The 10,055-nt window shown below is 41.1% G+C and overlaps 1 pseudogene; it reads right to left on the minus strand.

Annotated features, from left to right (window-relative positions):
* Positions 1-292: 292 nt before the first annotated feature.
* The window catches only part of LOC102821775, an 11,074-nt pseudogene continuing 1,311 nt past the window's right edge, over positions 293-10,055 (minus strand).

Genomic DNA, 10,055 nt, shown 5'->3' on the forward strand with positions numbered 1-10,055 from the left:
TGTCAATGTATGATTGTAGCCGTTTCTGTAAGTTGGTAATGAGTGGTGTCAAATTTCTAATGGCCACCTCTCCCTCCTTCCTCCAACCCAAGTCTCATTGAATGGTTCTCAGTGGGAGTACACAGCTGCCAATCCCTCCAGCCTCCCTCTGTTTTCTCACTTTGATAATAGCAATTCTTAGACTTATAGGAAGATAATTAGAAGTTCTCACAATGTCCGGTCTAAACAAAGCAGAAGGCCAAACCCCAACATCCACTTGATTTTGTGTTTATTGTAATTCCCCAAGCCTAGTTCAGATAAATGTGTTTTGTCCAAGTTCAGGTGCTGCTTTTTTCCCTTGCTTCTCGTACTTATCTATAGGCAGGTCTTTGATTTTCCTGAGCCAGGCCGTTTTGCTGGCTTTTTCTGGATCGACTACCATGGTGGGTTCACTTGCCTGATATTCCTTCATCTTGGCTTCCCTGTACTCTTTCTCCTTCTTCATAGTCAACAGCATGAACCCCGTGTGCATTCTAAAGGGATTGAGGGCTGTGTAGAAGTGAGGCCATTCTTTCTTGAGAGGCTGGGTCACTGTGTTCACTTGCGGAGCAGCCATGCGGTTTGGTCTGATGACGAGCATGCTGGTCAGGTGGCCAGCACTGCGCACTGCCCCTTCAAAACAATTGGGCACTCGGTCTTTGCCTTTGAAGCTGCCAAATAACCTGGAGCAGATAATCATAGGTTGGGGTATGGTGGACTGAATTCTGGGACTGTGCAAAGAATTCTTGAGATTAGGCTGCAGTTTCTGGATTTCTAGAGGCACGGTAGGTTGTTTCACTTCTGTGGTGGGGTTGCTGGTCCTTAACTCTTCAATGGCATGCTGAAGTGATTTTCCTTTGAAACTCAGAACCTTCCTCGAATGGGAGATGGAAGAACCCCAGGCATCAATGACTTGGACTTGGGGTCTCCCAGGATAAGCAAATGACCCTGAGTTGTGGGCTTGCTGCAGGGCATTGACAGTCAGGAGATGTTGGTCAGGTGACATAGGGACATGCCAACCTTTAATCTTTGAGCAGTGGGTCAAGTCTATAGGAGTTTCCAGTTGTTTTCTTTTTTTCTGTGCTTTCCCCACATCATCTGCTTTTGCAAAAGAAGAAGACAAAAATAAGTCAGCCTTCTAGGAAAAAGAGCAAGTACTTATGTATAAAAGTTAAAGCTATTCTTACACTATGCAAATGGAGATATTGGCAGCCCAACAGCCATGCCATCTGTAGGCAAACATCCCTTATGTCTACAAATGCTGACACTTAACAGCATTGTTAAGAAACATGCTGGTGTTATTATACCCAAGTGTGAATTAACCTGTAGATGCACATGAAGGAAGCATGGGTTCTCTCAAAGTTTCACACATTGTTGAAACTTGGCTTTGACCTTCATTCCTCCTATGATGTGTCTTATGAACATCAAATAACAAACCTACTTTTTTGGTTCTTGAGAATTGTGGTGCTTATTAAAGTCATTTTCATGGAATAACTATAACAATTAAAATGAAAGAAATTATATCACGTGGTCAAAAACAAAAATTCCATCCTGGTGGAGCACTATAGGATAAGCAGGGTCCGTTTGAACCACAAAGTTGGTGGTTCAAGCCCACCAGCCACTCCTTGGAAATCCCATACAGGGTCACTATGAGTAGTAACAAACTTGATGGCACTTAGCAATAACAACGTTCTTACAATGGTTTGGACCAGAAGGGCAGGGCGCCCAGTAAAACTCTAATGATAAATTTCTATTGCTAATCTCTTAAGTTTCTTAATGGACTGTAGTTCCCAAATGTGTCTATGGATGAGATAAAATGTCTTAATATCTAGCTTTAATAGTGGATACCAGATGTATAGTATTTGGGCTTTTGACTCTGAATGGTCAGAGAGAAGTATGCCCTGCAATTTTTTTTCTCTTGTTCACCTTCCCTTTAAAATGTTTTTTGCTCAACTAACACAGGCATTCTCTGTCATATTCCTTGTCATATTGTATTATTACGTGCCACCACGTCTGTTCCAATTCACAGCAACCCTAAACAGTGTTTCTGAGGCTGTAAATCTTTACGGGGGAAGAAAGCCCCATCTTTCTCCCATGGAGCCACTCATAGATTTGAACTGCTGACCTTGAGGTTAGCAGCTCAGCTTGTAACCCACTACACTACCAGGGTTCCTTAACATACCACATTGTAACCTCAAGGGGCAGAGTCTGGACTCATTTGTCTCTGGCCAAGAGTGAATTGACCCTACAAAGCATAGCTCTAAAAAGCTTTTTAAACACAAAATTGTATTGCAGAGTTTGGTCTCCACCTTACTAATCAATTTGGACTCCAAATGATCTTTGGATATTTCCCAAACCAAACTAGTGTTACGTATGTCATTCCTGAGTAATGTAAAATATCACTACATGGCTAAAAGGCAGATTTGAAAAAGGAGTTTCCAAAATATTTTGAACAATAACAGTGGGCACAGATTCACAGATGAGGACAAACACTCACTAGAATGTATAAACTCTCACCTGTCTCTTTAGAAAGCAGCTTATTACATCATGGGCAAGGCCTCCAAGGTGCCCAAGACCCTCAACTTATCAAAGATGGTTTCACAAGGGAGAAAACATATTATGGTTCTCCTACTTGGGTTTTTCAATCTTTATAACACATCACAGATTATCTTTATAGAAACATTATCCCCGTTTTACAAAAGAAGTAACTGAGCCCTGGAAAACCAAAGTCGTTTGCCTCACTAACCTAGAAATTAAGGAGCTCTGGTAGTGTAGTGGTTACGAATCAGGCTGTGAACCGCAATGTCAGCAGTTTGAAACTACCAGTGGTTCCATGGGAGAAAGATGAGGCTTTCTGCTCCCGTAAAGATTTACAGCTTCGGAAACACTATGCAGTTCGCTATGGGTTGGAATTGACTCGACAGTACTTAACAACAAGAACAACCTAGCAATTAAAACTCAGTATGCCAAACACCACCAATCTATAACCAACAAATAAAACTCAGTGTTCGACATATCACTGTCCTTAAACAGATAGGTTTAATCCTAAGAGTATTTGTATATGGGCATATTTTGTTGTTGATAAGTGCCTTTAAGTTGATTCCTACTCATAGCAACCCTGTATAGCAGAGGTGGGAACCTTTTTTCTGCCAAAATGTATAACATGATTTGTGGGCCATACAAAATTATCAACTTAAAATGTAGCCTGCTATATTTGGTCTAACCTTTAATTAACTCACCCCAAATGTGTTAGTTTGATGGTTCAAACTCACCAGCTGCTCCTCAGAAACCCTCTACAGGGGCAGAACTGACTCTACAGCACTTAACAACAACAATGGGATGGCTGGAACCAAAGTTGCTTTGGTAGGTCCAGATGAAATGATTTTGCGGGTCTCATATGGCCTGAGGACTGGACATCCCCCACCCTGGCTATATACAGTTTTAGAGGCTTCTTTTCTTATTTTTATTTTTTATTTTTAATATATTTTCAGAAGCAAAAAGCCATGGAGCAGCTTGAGAGCTCAAACTGCAGACGCTGTGGTTCGCAGTTCAATGCTTACCTTTTGGAGCCTCCACACTCCCATATAGACATATTAGGATGCAATGAAACTTCAATCCTCACCTCCCAAACCCAGACTTTGGTAATTAAATAAATTTAAAACGGAATGAAATTAAAATGTCAAACTCTACCTCACTTCTTCCCAGTAGAAACTGCTAAAATACGAGTGGGCTTCAAAAAGCTTGTGGGAAAATTCCATTATGTTTTAATTCCACCCTTAATGATTCATCATGAGTTAATTAAACATAATTATATTACAAATATGATAGGGAATTGGTTTGATTGGTTGTGTACCTTTGAGTCAATACCAACTCATGCAACCCTGTACCTGCATGGGGTTTCTGAGGCTATAAATCTTTGTGGGAGCAGAAAGCTTATCTTTATCTTTCTCCTGTGGATTAGATGGTGGAGTCGAACTGCTGACCTAGTGATTAGCAGTCCAACATGTAACCACTATGCTACCAGAGCTCCTTCATGTTAGGGAGTATGATAAAGCATTTCTGTATTAGTTAAGAAGACATTTTAAGTAGAAAGATGAGTGAGTACTTTTGTATACATACAGTTTTTGTCCTTTTATTTAAAAAAAATTGTGATGAGCACAATGCTCACTAACTTGTCTTTACTCAAATCATAATATATTGTGTAAATTTACAAGTCATTTTGGATGCTTGTCACATAAGTTTTAGCTGTTGTATAGTATTCCGTAGTATGTTTTACCCCCTCATTATCTCCTTAGCCATTGTCTGTTGATGGGCATTTAGTTTGCTAATGATTAACCTTAAAGAAATGCAATATCATTTTTATGATTATTTTGTTGTTTTTAAGTGCCTTCCAGTGGATTCCATGACCCACAGCAACCTCATATAGGGTTTTCAAAGAGCAGCTGAAGAGCTTGAACTGCTGACCTTGCAGCTCAAAGAGATTTTGCAGTCCAGTGCATTAACCCACAGCACCGCACTAGGATATTGTTATTGTTGTTGTTGTTGTTGTTGTTGTTAAGTGCCATTGAGTCGGTTCCAACCCATAGTGACCCTGTACAGGGTTTCCAAGGCTGTAAATCTTTACTGGAGCAGAAAGCCTCGTCTTTCTCCCACGGAGTGGATGGTAGTTTCGAACTGCTGACCTTAAGGTTCACAGCCCAATTCATAACTACTACGCTACCAGAGCTCCTTATTAGCGAGTACTAAATGATTGCTAATACCCAGCAGTGGATCTGCTTTGGGGAGCTCTTAAATTAAGAATGTAAATTGATATAGCATTCTAAAAATAAACAATCACAGAAAACTCTAACTTTTAAATACATTCATCCTTTGGTTCAGCAATTCCAGGACTTTATCCCACAGATAATACCTGTATGAGAACACAGACATAGGTAGACACAAAGATGTCCATTGCTAGTTTAGCCCTCATAAAGCATAATTGTTTTGGCCCCCACCTTTACAGGAAGTCCAATTCAATGAAACACTGTTATATTAGCCAAAAGTATTTGAAAGGCATTTTCAATGTCTGCTCACACCTTTCAAAACAACAGAAAGGACAGCCCATTCATGATGTCCAGCAACTCTTCTTAAAATCCCCATCCCCATCTCCTTTATCTCACATACATAACAACCGTCCAATCTCTCACCTCCCTCATCCACACTAGGCGCCCTTCAATTAGTTTCAAGTCACGGTGGCCCCATATGTATGAGAGTAGAACTGGAATCTGTAGTGTTTTCGATGGTTAACTTTTTGGAAGTAGATCATCAGCCCTTTCTTCTTACTTTTGAGTAGACTCGAACCTTCAGCCTTTCAGTTGAAGAGCTCAGCTGAGCCCATTAGCCCTTGTACCACCCAGGGCCTCCTCCTTCATCAAATCTCCTAAAAACCTCTCTGAAATCAGCCCTGACAGCTTCTTGTCTCTTCTGTTGTGCCCATTACTCACACTGATAGCAACAGTCCAGGCAGTGAAAGGCCCGGTGGCAGATGACATGGTAGTCTAGGAGTACAAAACTAGAAATTCAGATCTTAAAAAGATTCTGGTTCTCTGGCCTCAAGTTAGTAAGGGGAGAATTAGGAAAAGCAATGACTCTTAAGAGTAACCTGTCTACTAATAAAAACTAAAATACAGAGAGAGAGATGAATTCTTGACAATAATTCAGAGCAAAGTTATTACCGTTCATCTTATTCCTGCCATGGATTTTGCTTCCAAATTCTCTTGCCCATCATCCAAGTCACTTGGTTCCTTAAAAACAGGACAAGCTTTCTTCTTGCTATCTCTCCGGGATGATTCTAACATTTCTTGAATTGGAGTTTGTACTATTAATGCTGAGAAATTAAGATTGGGAGGCTGTGTGATGGCAGTTATGTGCCGTGGAGATGGTTCCAACTCATAGCAACCCTGCACAGGGTTTCTGAGGCTGTAAATCTTTACAGGAGCAGAAAACCTCATCTTTCTCCCATGGGACAGCTGGTAGTTTCGAACTGCTGACCTTGAGGTTAGCAGCCCAACTCATAACCATTACACTACCAGATCTCCTTTGGGTGGTGGTGGTGGTGATTATGTGCCATGGAGTTGGTTCTGATTAATAGCAACCTGTACAGGGGTTCTGAGGCTATAAATCTTTATGGGAGCAGAAAGCCTCATCATTCCCCCGTGGAACCACTGGTAATTTCGAACTGCTGACCTTGCAGTTCGCAGCCTGACTCGTAACCACTACGTACCAGATTAGCTCTGAATAATTGGGATGTAGCTAATAATTAGACTAACTTCATTCAAAATATCATCTTATTGTGTATTATCATATGAAACTAAGTAGTCAACTAGAATCTAAGTTCTAGAGCACTGCCTGCCTCCCCTCCCACTCACTTTTCCTGCTAATTATCAAACTTTAGGCATTATCTAGCATTCTTGGTTCTCATCTCATATAAAATATATAACTGTTTTTGGTTTAATATGTTTTGGAAGAGGTGCAGCCAGAGTGCTCCTTGGAAGCCAAGATGGCTAAACTTCGTCTCACATACTTTGGATATATTGTCAGGAAGGAACAGTCGCTAGAGAAGGATGTCATGCTGGGTAAGATGGAGGGTCAGAGAAAGAGAGGAAGACCCCTAATGAGATGGATCAGCCAAGTGGCATCATTGATAGTGTCAAGTGTGGCAGCAGTAGTGAGGTTGGCTCAGGATTGAACATTGTTTCGTTCTGCTGTGCATGGGGTCGCTGAGTCGATTCCAACTCGATGGCACCTGACAACAACAACAATAACATGCTTGGTAGGGATCTATTAGTCTTCTGTGGCACTATAGGATGAAGACACTAAAGAATTCTACCAACTTCAGAGTTGTGGTACGGCACTATAGGATAAGCACTGGACTACTAACCACAAAGTTGGTGGTTCAAACCCACCAGCTGCTCCTTGGAAATGCTCTACAGGGTTGCTATGAGTTAGAACCTACTCGACGACACTTAACAATAGAGTTATAGATCCAATTAATGGTGCCAAATATAGGGCAAATCAAAGGAAGAAATCTGGCTACTCTAACACAACATAATTTATTCTTTGGGTGTCTTATAAATGACCTGGACATGCCCCCTACATACTACACAAACACACACACAGACTTTATAACTAATATTTTCAAGTATATACATTTTATCTCCGAGGTCTAATGATATGTGTTTAATACTCTTTTTTTTTCTGCTTATAGCAACTTCTCATCTTTGTATCAGCGAAATAGTTATATAATATGTATTTGGAATTTGTTGTTGTTGTTGTTTAATAGCACATATTGAGGCATAGTTTTATCTACTGTTCAAAAATTTTATTCTGTTTAAAATAGTAGGACAGGCTTCCTGCTTACCAAATTTTTTGGTGGATGGACGAGAATGGTTTCCACCTTCCTGAAAGGTTAGGATGTAAATGATCAAGAAACCAAACACTGGCTAAAACAATGCTTAAGAAACCCTTCACCTGTCCCGCTGAAACTGCCTGGGATTGAACTCTTTTACCTGTGGATAACATGGCTGCCTTCAGGAGAAGATGAGGCTTGTGAGGTTTAAGGGAGAGAGGCTGATGGGACACAGTTTGTTTACTGGATACAGCATTCCGTAGACTATGAACCTGAGTGTTAGACACAGCATCAGCGAGACCACTGTCTTCCTTTTCCTCCTCTCTGTCCTTGTTCTTCTTTTGTTTCATTTGTTCCTGAGAGTGCTGCCACTTTACATGCTCAAACTGGAACATGATAATATTGCTCTAGGTGTTGATCACCATCCTGAAACCAAAACAACAAGATTGTTCACAAAAAGAATGTGGAGACCACTACTGCCCAGCCTCCAAAAGATGTATTTCAATGACTATTCCAGCCCATGCTTAGACCAAGGGCACAGTGTCCAGGAGGAGCCACATAAACAGGGTAAAGTAGGGTGTTGGAGGGTTTGAAGTAGTAAAAGGTGGCAGCCTCACAGCAGGGATGGTTAGCTTTGATCTACTTTCTTCAGAAACAAATGCTGATAAGGTCTGTTTGCATTGTTTTTCAAGTTAAAATGTCTAAAAAATGCATGTTAGATCCTGGAGTGAGTGACAAGTATGGAGCGTGACCAAGGCACATAAAAATCAGTTGTCACATGGGGAAAAATGTGGAACAGAAACTCCAATTCTTAAAAATTTCAGATTTACTGGACCAGCAGAGATTGGAGGGGGGTGGGGGTGCTCCCTGAGACTACTGCCCTGGGATATTTAAACTAAGCTGGAAACTAACCCCTGAGATCACCTTAAGTACTGTACTACTTTATAAAAAAAAAAAAAATCTGTATGAGACTAAACAGTCAGTTGTTACTTTAAAATAAAGATGAGAAAGTAAGGGGGCAGGTGAATGAAAACACAAACAAGCAGACGAGATGTAAATAATAAGAATGTTTATGCATCATGAAGAATGTAGCCACTGCCATGGGACAATTTATGTAGAAATTGTTGAATGGGAACCTAAACTGCTATATAAACCTTTACAGAAAACACAGTGAGATGCCGTTTTATTTTATTTTTTTAAAACACAAAAATCAGATAGTACTGAGTCAAATGGTGACCCCATGTGTGCAAGAGTAGATAGAACTCTTCCCCACAGAGTTTCCAGTGGCTGGTGTCTCAGAAGTAGATCCCCGTCCTATTCTTTCTAGCTGCCTCTGGGTGGATTGGACCTGCAAAGTTTTGGCTACCCTTTTCCACCCTGCACATTTTGTTGCTGTTGTTAAGTGCCGTCCAGTCGGTTCCAACCCATATTGACCCTGTATAGGGTTTCCGAGGAGCAGCTGGTGAGCTTGAACTACCAACCTTGTAGTTAAAATAGCTTTGAAATCTGTCGCAGTAGCCCACAGCGCCACACCAGGAATCCTACCCTGCACAAAGACATCTTGAAATGTATGATTTTTAAGTACAGCATCCAAACCCAATGTTTGTATGGCTGTGATAGGAATGATGTGGAAACCATCCCTCCCTTTCAGACCTTCCAACTCACCCTGCTAACAGTGTCTCTCCATGCTTTTAGACACAATGTTGGTACTTTATATAAAACAGGATGATTTCTAGCTTCTCTCATGCCTACTTTCATGCTCTGGTAAGAAAAGCATTTCCAAACTTGGCTTCCCAGCACTGCTTCCCCCCAGCCACAACATTCACAAAGCAAGTGTTTTTCCTCTCTGTGTCCAGACCTACAAATCATACCTCAGAGATATTGTGGGTTTGACTCCAGGCCATCATAATAAAGACAGTATAGCAATAAAGCAAGTCACACAAGTTTTTTGGTTTCTTAGTGCATATAAAAGTGATGTTTGCACCATTCTTTAGTCTATTAGGAGTCCTGGTGTGGCACTGTGGGATAAAGCACTGGACCAGAAGTTCAGTTTGAAACACAAGGTCAGCGATTCAAACTCACCAGCCATTCCTTGGAAACCTGATACAGGGTCATTGTGGGTTGCAACTAGCTCAACAGCACTTAACAACAACAGTCTATTTGGTGTGCAATAGTATTATGAAAAGGTTTTAAATATTGTGAGAATCATCAAAATGGAACACAGACATGAAGTGAACACATACTGCTGGAAAAATGGTGTGTCCTGGTTTCTGAACTCACTTGCTCAGTTCTCTCCCACTGGAACTCTTGCTTCTGCCAATCCCCTCTCCCTGTAAGTCTCTGCAATACAAGTGGCACATTGGAGGCAGCTATGGAGGCTTTAGGCAGCTGAATGCATGATCTGGGAGTAATTAGGGACTCTGTATTTGTAGAACCAAGGTCCTTGCAGAAACCATCCAAAATCAGTTATCGACTCTGATTCATGGTAATCCCATATGTGTCAGAATACGGTTTTCAATGGCTGGTTTTTCAGAAGCAAATCACCAGTCCTTTCCTCTGAGGCACCTCTCGGCAGACTCAAACCACCAGCCTTTTGGTTAACCAAGCACATTACCTGTTTGTACCACCCAGGGATGCAGCAAACCATGTT

The sequence above is a fragment of the Chrysochloris asiatica genome, unplaced genomic scaffold, assembly GCF_000296735.1.
Source record: "Chrysochloris asiatica unplaced genomic scaffold, ChrAsi1.0 scaffold00323, whole genome shotgun sequence".
NCBI classification, from domain to species: Eukaryota; Metazoa; Chordata; class Mammalia; order Afrosoricida; family Chrysochloridae; genus Chrysochloris; species Chrysochloris asiatica.